This window comes from Leptonychotes weddellii, chromosome 4 (genome assembly GCF_054177405.1).
Source record: "Leptonychotes weddellii isolate Sample4059 chromosome 4, ASM5417740v2, whole genome shotgun sequence".
Lineage (NCBI taxonomy): Eukaryota > Metazoa > Chordata > Mammalia > Carnivora > Phocidae > Leptonychotes > Leptonychotes weddellii.
This window is the reverse complement of record NC_138372.1, coordinates 163,975,062-163,984,081: the sequence shown is the minus strand read 5'-3', so window position 1 is coordinate 163,984,081 and position 9,020 is coordinate 163,975,062. Positions and strand designations below refer to the sequence as shown.

The following is a 9,020-nucleotide window of genomic DNA, read 5'->3' as shown; positions in this document are numbered from 1 at the left end:
TTTAATGATTTTTTTTTTAAAGATTTTATTTATTTATTCATGAGAGACAGAGAGAGAGAGAGAGAGGCAGAGGGAGAAGCAGGCTCCCAAGGAGCAGGGAGCCCGATGCGGGACTCGATCCCAGGACGCTGGGATCATGACCTGAGCCGAAGGCAGACGCCTTAACCATCTGAGCCACCCAGGCGCCCCAGGTTCTTCAGCTTTAAATTTCTACCTCAATTCTTGCTCTCCTTGTCTGTTCTCATGCATGACCTTGAGCAAGTCAGTTAAAGTCCCCCAAGACCTTGTGTTCCCTGAATGTAGTTTTAACCACTAAAACCACTAATAGATGTATGTATGGTCCTCACAAGTTATAAAATGCTTTCACACACTCCATCTTTTTTGCTATACAGAACAACCACTAAATGGGGGCCACTCTACCATATTTATTTTATTATTTTTTAAGTTTAAAATCAGTTAATTAACATATAATGTATTACTAGTTTCAGGGGTAGAATTTAGTGATTCATCAGTTGCATATAACACCCAGTGCTCATCACATCACGTGCCCTCCTTTTTACCCATCACTCAGTTACCCCATCCCCCCACTCATCTCCCCTCTAGCAACCCTCAGTTTGTTTCCTAGAGTTGAGAGTCTCTTATGGTTTGTCTCCCTCTGTGATTTTGTCTTATTTTATTTTTCCTTCCCTTCCCCTATGTTCATCTGTTTTGTTTCTTAAATTCAACATATGAGTGAAATAGTATGGTATTTGCCTTTCTCTGACTGATTCATATCGCTTAGCATAATACTCTCTGGTTGCATCCACATCATTGCAAATGGCAAGATTTCATTTTTTAATGGCCGAGTAATATTCCAGTGTGTGTGTGTGTGTGTGTGTGTGTACCTGTGTACCACATCTTCTTTATCCATTCATCAGTTGATGGACATCTGGGCTTTTTCCATAGTTTGGCTATTGTGGACTTTGCTGCGTAAACATTGGGGTGCATGTGCCCCTTTGAATCGTAGCCTTTGGATAAATACCTAGTAGAGCAATTTCTGGGTCATAGGGTAGCTCTATTTTTAACTTTTTGAGGAACCCCCATACTGTTTTCCAGAGTGGCTCTACCATACTTATTTTAAAGATGAAGAAACTGAGGCTCAGAGGGGCTGACTTACATGCTACTTCACATCTGGTGAATGGTGGAGCCTGGCAGAGCCCAGTTCTCACTTCTAGTACCTTTCCACATCACGCAGCTAGCCAGGAGGGCAGTGTTTGAGGCTGGAGGGAGAATGGCAGAAGAAAGTGGTTATTGTAACAACCCAAATGATTATTATATCTCTTTCTTTTGTAACATAGTTAACAGAGAATAGGATATCATTCTATATGCTGAATATATGCAATCCCACTTATTTTATTACATCACTACCTGAGGCACTAGGAAACCTATTTACAGAGACTCAGAAAGTTAATTTGAAACTCATTTGCCTTAAGTTGCACAGCTGGTAGTGACCCTAAGACTTGAACCCGGGTCCACGAAGCCCATGTTCCTTCAACTGTCACATACTGTTTTTTAAAGAGAGAACTACAAAAGGAGAACCACCATTAACTGATGTGTTACGGTGCCTGTTTATGGCTAAAGGAACTGATTGCCTTGGACGCTAAGTTCTATTCTGCCCGAGTCTCCTGGCAAAAAGCCCTGCCTGCTGAAGTTGAGCCAAGGCCATCTTATTCCCAGATTCCCCCTTTAATCACTCTTGGTGTCTCCCACTACCAATTTCTGAAAAACTTCCAACCTTATTACCTCTTAGAGAGCATTTTGCTGAAATCTCTTGAGGCAAGCTTTATCTTTTTGTCCCCTCTGCTTTTCTGTGATTAGGGTCTTTCTGACACTTGGCTGCTATTAAGTTTCTATTACTTTGTAGCACATACCGTGCAGAAGTGAGCCCCCTCTTCATTTAGATGGAGTGCTTAGCTTTTGGAACCACAGGTATGCATTTTAAATGCAGCTGGCTCTGCAGGTCCTAAGGTGGCTTTGGGTTTAGCCCTGGGATAGTCTTGTAAACTTTTATTCTATTATAGCTGGTGAGGTAGGCCTAGAATTAAATGGCAGTGTTGATAGATCACTGTAGAACAATATATCTGTAATTGCTCCAATAAGCTTTCCAGAGCAAAATATTTGGAAGGAATTGTTCTTCTGCGTGCCAAGACAGAACTTACTTAAAGGGAATTATGAGCAACGGGGTCTCAGCCAATACAAAAGTTAAAGTATTTACATTTCTATGGAAGTGTTGGTTGACAACACTGGGACTTGTAGTACAAGCATTTTTTGGTTACTCAGTCACCTTAGATGTTCACACAATATTTTACACTGGAACACAAGAGGTGAGCAGGCCCTGCAAAATGCCCACCCCCCCCGCCCCCCCCCACACACGAGCTTATTTACTGTATGCTTTGTTTTTTGCCCTTCTCCATGAGAATGAAGGTGGAGATGGGGATTCATTAAGTTGTTATGGGATGGGTGGTTTACATATAAAATCCTGTTTTGTCTTCCTGGTGTGGTGCAGATTATCATTCACATTTAACAGATGAGAAAATTGAGTCTTAGCCAGGTGAAGGGCCTTGGCCATGGCAACAATGCCTGGTTCCAAACTCAGGTGTCTGATAAAATGTCATTTCCACTGTGCCATGTGACCACATGGATGTTCTCCACCTAGCAAGGCCATGCTTGCGAGCTCTGAAGTCTTGTTCTGTTTCTCCATTGTCACAGAACCCTTCACCCTACTGTGTCCAGGCTTACAGCTCTGGTTCGTCCAGCCTAGTGTTCAGTGGGTGATGATGTCAAGGTCATGCTGCAGAGAGAGCAGTCAGTGGCCAACACGATGCCATTCTCCAAATACCAAGATGGCTGCTTGGCAATGCTTCCCAGTTCTTTGTGGTGATTCTCTCTGCTCTATATCGTCCTTCAAATAATCTCAGTTTTCCTAGAGTGTATGTTTACTTTCTGATTCAACATTATATAATTCAGATAGATGCCATAGACATATTACTAGAATAGAAGTCATTATTTTTAGGTCTAGCTCTGCCATGTACTGAGATGGCATATTACATCACCTCAGCTCTCCGAGCTACAAAATTCAGTTAAACAGAAGCTGTCCAACTTACTTCTCAAGATTTTTATCAAATATTGGATGAGAGCAGAGATCACATGAGTATGTGGTAAACGCCATCAGTACAAACCATACAGGCATCCATCAATCCTAAAAGTATCATCTCCAAAAGTCATCGATTGTCACCTTACTTTTGCCAGTCCATAAAAATCAAAAAGAAAAAAAAAAAAAAGAAAATGTGTTCTCTATACTCTCTCCTGCTGATAGTTGTATAGATTTCAACTACTTCCTCACAACTTGGAATACTTTATTCTTGCTTTTTCCCATATTTCCCCCTTATTTCTTTCCTTCTCTGTTTCTAGGTCTCTCTCCTCCTCTCTCTCATATTTTAGAGGGGAGATGAGGAGAGAGATGTGCTCATATGATGACAGTGAAAGAAGAAATGACACATGATCTCAGGGAGGTGCTAACAAAAGAAAAGGGAACTCTTAGGAGGCAAAAATTATCTGGTTCTGTTGGGGCAGAAGAATGTATTCTATTAAAAAAAAGACCAGGGAAGACCCTTTAAGGAGATGATATTCTATCTATCTGATGAAAACAGGAAAATGTTGCCAGACATAAAGTGGGTCTGGAGAAACAGTTTTCAAGGTAGATGAAATACCATGATGTTGGTTTGTAACCTCAGGCTTCCCTGGGTGCAATCTGAAATTGTCCCCATACACAGAGGTCAAGGAGAGACAGAAGAAAAGCAGCCACCACAGATTCGTAGGTGCAGGTTTAGTAAGCAAGGGAATCTATATACAAGGCTTGTCTTGAGTGATGTTAGATAAGTAGATCTTTGCACTTGCCTGCCGAATCTTGACAGTTTATACAGAGGCTTTAATGGGGTTCAGACACATTATTGTCCAGATAGTCTCAACAGCACCTTACTCTCTCAAGGCTGCATCCTTAAAAGTGGCTCCCACTGTGGGAACAGGGGCAGAGCACACATTCCAAGGACAGGGATGGGGAGGAGCCTCCTATTGCCCAGGGCCAACTCGTGGGTCAAGTAGTGGTCACACCCTCTCAATGACCTTCTCCAACATGTGATCAGAGACTCATAGCTACAAAATGTGAATCCCAGAAGTTTAACACACACCTGCTACCCGCTTTGTCTCCTGTGGTGAGGTGAACTGAGACACCTCCTTGAGCCGCTCTCTTTCCAGTTCCCCCCACACGATGGACACTGCCCCCAAATGAACAACAACCATCAGGAAAAAAAGTTGAAGATCTTATTAACATATTTGGGGATTAATATATTTGGAGATGGCACATATCGAGCCAACCTTAGCAAAGTTAACGCCTCTTTGTAATTAATTTAGGCTCAGCAAGGAGTTGGCAATTAGTGATATTAATACAAGGGATATGTTTTCTCTGTATAAAATGAGGTTGTATTGCCTTTGGAAATTAAAACACTGATGAGAACACTTTAGTCTAAAGTGACTTGGGAAAAACACAGCTTCAACACTAATGTCTTCCTTCTGGTCAAGAAGCCAGAGCCCATGGCTGAAACTGTAGAACCAAAATTTGAGAAAAACAGTCTCCATTAACTACCAATATTTTCAGGACATGAGAAGGGTCCTGGATGGTCTCCTTCTTACAGATGGAGTTTCTCACAGGTGGCTTCATGTGGAATTTTTCCTGGAAGGTGTGGAGTGTTTACAAAGGGCCTTCAGTAGGGGTAATAGGATTGGTGAACCAGAGAGGACTTCTTTTTCTGACAAGATGATGTGTCTCAGCCAACCTGCAGATGCTCCTCCTACAAGCAAGCACAATTTTTCAATAAAACAGTATATTTCACTAAATGCATTCACCAGCTAATAATAGAGAGAATGAAATTCTCAGGTGCCAAAAAAGAAGCAAAAATTGAAAACCCAAGTAGAAACACTGATGTGGATGCTGTAATTGCCCTGAAGAGGGGCGTGGTAGGGGGCTTGGTGCCTGTGTTAGTCAGAATTTGATTAGAGAAGTGGAGCTACCATGAGTGGTAGAGAATAAGAAGCTTATCATAAATATTTGACTTTATGCAAATGTGAGGACTGGTTAAACAGCCTGCACAAAGCAGTGCTTCTACATCTGGTACTGGGCTTGAAGTGGACAAAACAAGGAGTTGGGAAGGGAGGTCATGAAGTGGGGGAGAGCAAGGACACACTGGGACCTGTGAGGATGAACTGGAGTCTGTCTGACTCAATACCTCTGAGATTTCGCTTGTAATAATGCAGGGCATGGACAGGGGGATGTTGGTGTCCTTTGGCAGGGAGCCACCAGGAAGTTTCAAGGAAGTTGAAGAAAGTTCTGTGAGTGCTAGAGGCTAGGGGCCCACTACCCGCCCTGTGCCAACAAGATGAGCCAGGAGGTCATGACAAGGTTGCTGTACCTGGACCTTCTAAGCATCAACATGGCTTTCACTACCCTTTTCCCTTTGAAGTCTTGCCAAAATGTTTCTTGAGGGCAGTGTGAACCAAAAACCATGCAGATGAGATTTTGAAAAATGTATTTCCAGCTAAATTAAGTTGACAGAGTATAAAGCTGTCACTTAACTTGTGGGTGTGGATCTTAAAACTACTGGGATGACACAGGAGGATGTTCTGGATCCATGACACATGGGGGTTACAGCCCAAACCTTCCCATAAAGCCCTGAACCTTGAATAGACAGGCTTTCAGGACCAACTTGAGATTTCATATTTTCATTTGTCACTTGCTTTCTCTTATAAATATGTCTTACAAGGTTAGCTATAATTTTAGCCACTTGCCTCATTTTAAGAATGTCCTTATGGTCTTTTTATAAAGATCAAGCTAATTAGGGCTAGATCAGTGATGTTATAGTGAGAAAATTATAGTGAGTCATTTTATCACCATGGTAGGTACATAAGATAAACCTTTTAAAACAACATTGTTTAAAATGTGAGGCAATAAATCCAATGTTTTGGAACAAACATTTTAAGAATGTTTGTTATACAGCAAACATAGCCTAGTCTCAAGGTTGCAAGTCAAGAGTTCTGGTAACTGTAGTGTTGTAAATCTTTCCGTATTATAAGAAGGTTCTTTGCTTATTTTAGCAAAGTTAATTAGAAAAAAACTCAGCTCTGTGATGGTAAGATACAGAAGAAATGCAGATTTAACTTAATTTTTATGCTAACAGGTATGCTTATATTTGCTAATATTTTCCTTCTTTATCTAGGAAGATATATTGGCTAGCTCAGGGATAATCTTCACAAAGTATCTGAGTCAACAGACTCTCAATTCTAAAAAGTTCTTTATTAACTGCTGAGTTTCATTTAGATTCTACTTCAGAGTTATCTTTTAGCCAAGAATGAAATAAGGAATAAGGGATTTCTGATGCAAAGTTTCCACAGGACAGAAAAACAGGAAAAAAATTCTGGAAGAGGGAGTTAGTTTCTGCCTGGGCTCCAGGAAGGAAGACTAGAGCCTTCCTTGTGGCTGGAAAACCCAGGACTTTGCTTCAAGTGGACCTGGGCTTTCATTTAACATTACCTGTGTTGGCCAAGAAAGTAGCATAAAAGTTGGCCCCAGGCTGAAGATACTCACGGGAGTTGAGACTTTTCTTGTGGAACAGACTTAAAACACAAACAGGAAATATTTTCAGGGGAAAACAAGCAAAGCCTAAAAGCTCTTGATGAGATGAGTTTATACCAAAAAATAAGCAAACATAATAGCAAGCAACTAGACGGAAAGTATTTGCTGTGTGGGAGAGTCTGTGGATGACACAGGCAACATGATTAGTTGCCTAGAGGCTGAGATAATATGCAATCTGAAAATGAGTACAAAATAAGCATATTTAAATGATTAAAGACCTAAAATTAAAAATTAAAAAAACAACTAAAGACCTATGAATAAAGAATGGCCAAATTTGAAAAAGAATCTGTTCAGTGTTCTACAATGAAGAGCAATAAAAATATTGCCCTTAGAGAATGGAGAGATTAAACATAAAATTAATCTCAGCTGAAGAAGAATTAGTGAATGGTGAGACAGGCCTGAGAGTCCTTACCCAGACTGTCCCACATGGTGTGGAGATGGAAAAACCGGAAGAGAGATTAGAATACATAGATGGCAGATTCAAAAGGTCCTGCTCAACTCTCAGAATTCCAGAGGGAATAGAGATGGGGCAAGGCCATATACAAAGGAGGAATGTCTGAGAATTTTCTGGAATTCATGAAAAATATGAATCTTTATATTCAAGAAACAATAAGTACAGCACCAAAACATAAAAATAAATTCACTCCTAGGTATATCATATTGAAAAGAAGACCAAAGGGAAGGGGGATTTTTAAGAGTTTATTTATTTATTTTTAGAGAGCTTTGCACAGTGGCAGTATCGTAGCCAATGAGGTTTATCCGAGGCGCGATTATTGCTATTTATTTTTAGAGAAAGAGAGACAGAGTGCGAGCGAGGTGAGGGGCAGAGGGAAAGGGAGAATCTCAAGCAGACTCCACACCCAGCATGGAGCCCAACACGAGGCTTGATCCCACAACCCTGAGATCATGACTTGAGCCAAAACCAAAATAGGATGCTCAAACAACTGAGCCACCCAGGCACCCCAGGAAGGGGGATTTTTAAAACAATGAAAGAGGAAATAACAGATTTGCTGCAAAGAAGTATCAGTTCTGTTGATAGTGATTCCAGTGATGTCTGAACAGTGCAGCTAAGGCCAGAAGACTATGTAATAGTATCTTCAGTGTATCAAGGGAGTGTGCCAAGCTAGGATTTTATACTGAGCTAAATTATCACTCAAGGAAAAAGATGAAGGACATTTTCATAACCCTTTTCCCTCCAAAAAAAATAAGGAAAACCCCAAGAGGATACCTTGGTTGAAGAAACTACTAAATCCTGGAATCTAGAAAAATGCAAGTTAAACTCTGAGCATGGTATGAGCAAGAGAAAGCAAGCAAATCGATCAACACATGGGAAAACCCAAACAAGAACTAGCCTGTGAAATAATGCCCATGATAATGGTAATGAGTAATTTTAGATTTTAACCACACTGTGAAATGAAAGTGTTAAATAATGTAATTAACACAGGGGAGGGATGATCTGAGGGAAGGGGTTCTGAGATCCTTGTGTAGTTCAAGAGGATGGGTAGAGACATGAATTAAGTTTAGATTTTATTAATGCAAATGTGCTTGTGAAAGCTTAAGGGAATCCAGGAAAAGACGAGAACTAAACTCTTGATAGATTATGGAAACCTTCTCAATAGGAAAAGGCAGGAAAGAAGATTGGAAACAGAATTTCTGAATCACTTAGGACATAGACAAACCCCCAGCCAAGTTTCAATTTGTTGGTTTTCCCTATGCTTGTCTGTTTTGTTTCATTGATTTCTAGTTTATTATTACTATTTTAATTATTCCCTTTGATTTAATTTGGTTTTCTCTTTTCAAGCATTTTAAAGTGGGTTTGAATTCCAGCTCTGACAATGTTAAATGTGAACCATAGCCAGGTTATATGTTCTGCCTTGATTTCTTTATTAAAATAGGATACCCCTGTTACCTATTACATATGGCTTCTGGGAGAGGTAAACACGATGATACATGAAGAGTATTTTCATCCAGATCTAGTATATAGTAAGGACTGAATGAATGTTAGCAGTTGTTAGTAATAAGAGTAGGAATATACATTTAATAACTGCTTTCGTGAGAGAGGCTCACAATAATTTAATAAGATACACACTATAATTTTTACCATTTTGCATATGAGAGAATATGAGTTTAGAAGGATTCTATGTGCAAGGAAAATAAATGGCAAAACCAGGACTAAAACCCAGGTTGTTCGGACTCCACCCACAGTCTATGCGCTGAACCACCATGGATTTGCCCTTTAACCAGTAGCTGTCCCTTACCCTGTACTTACTTCCCTGACACCAGCCCTGTGGCAAAC

General features: G+C 40.4%; 1 pseudogene; it reads left to right on the top strand.

The window, feature by feature from the left end:
- The first annotated feature begins 7,443 nt into the window (after positions 1–7,443).
- LOC115941171 (U4 spliceosomal RNA) lies at positions 7,444–7,507 on the top strand (annotated as a pseudogene).
- The last annotated feature ends 1,513 nt before the right edge of the window (positions 7,508–9,020 follow it).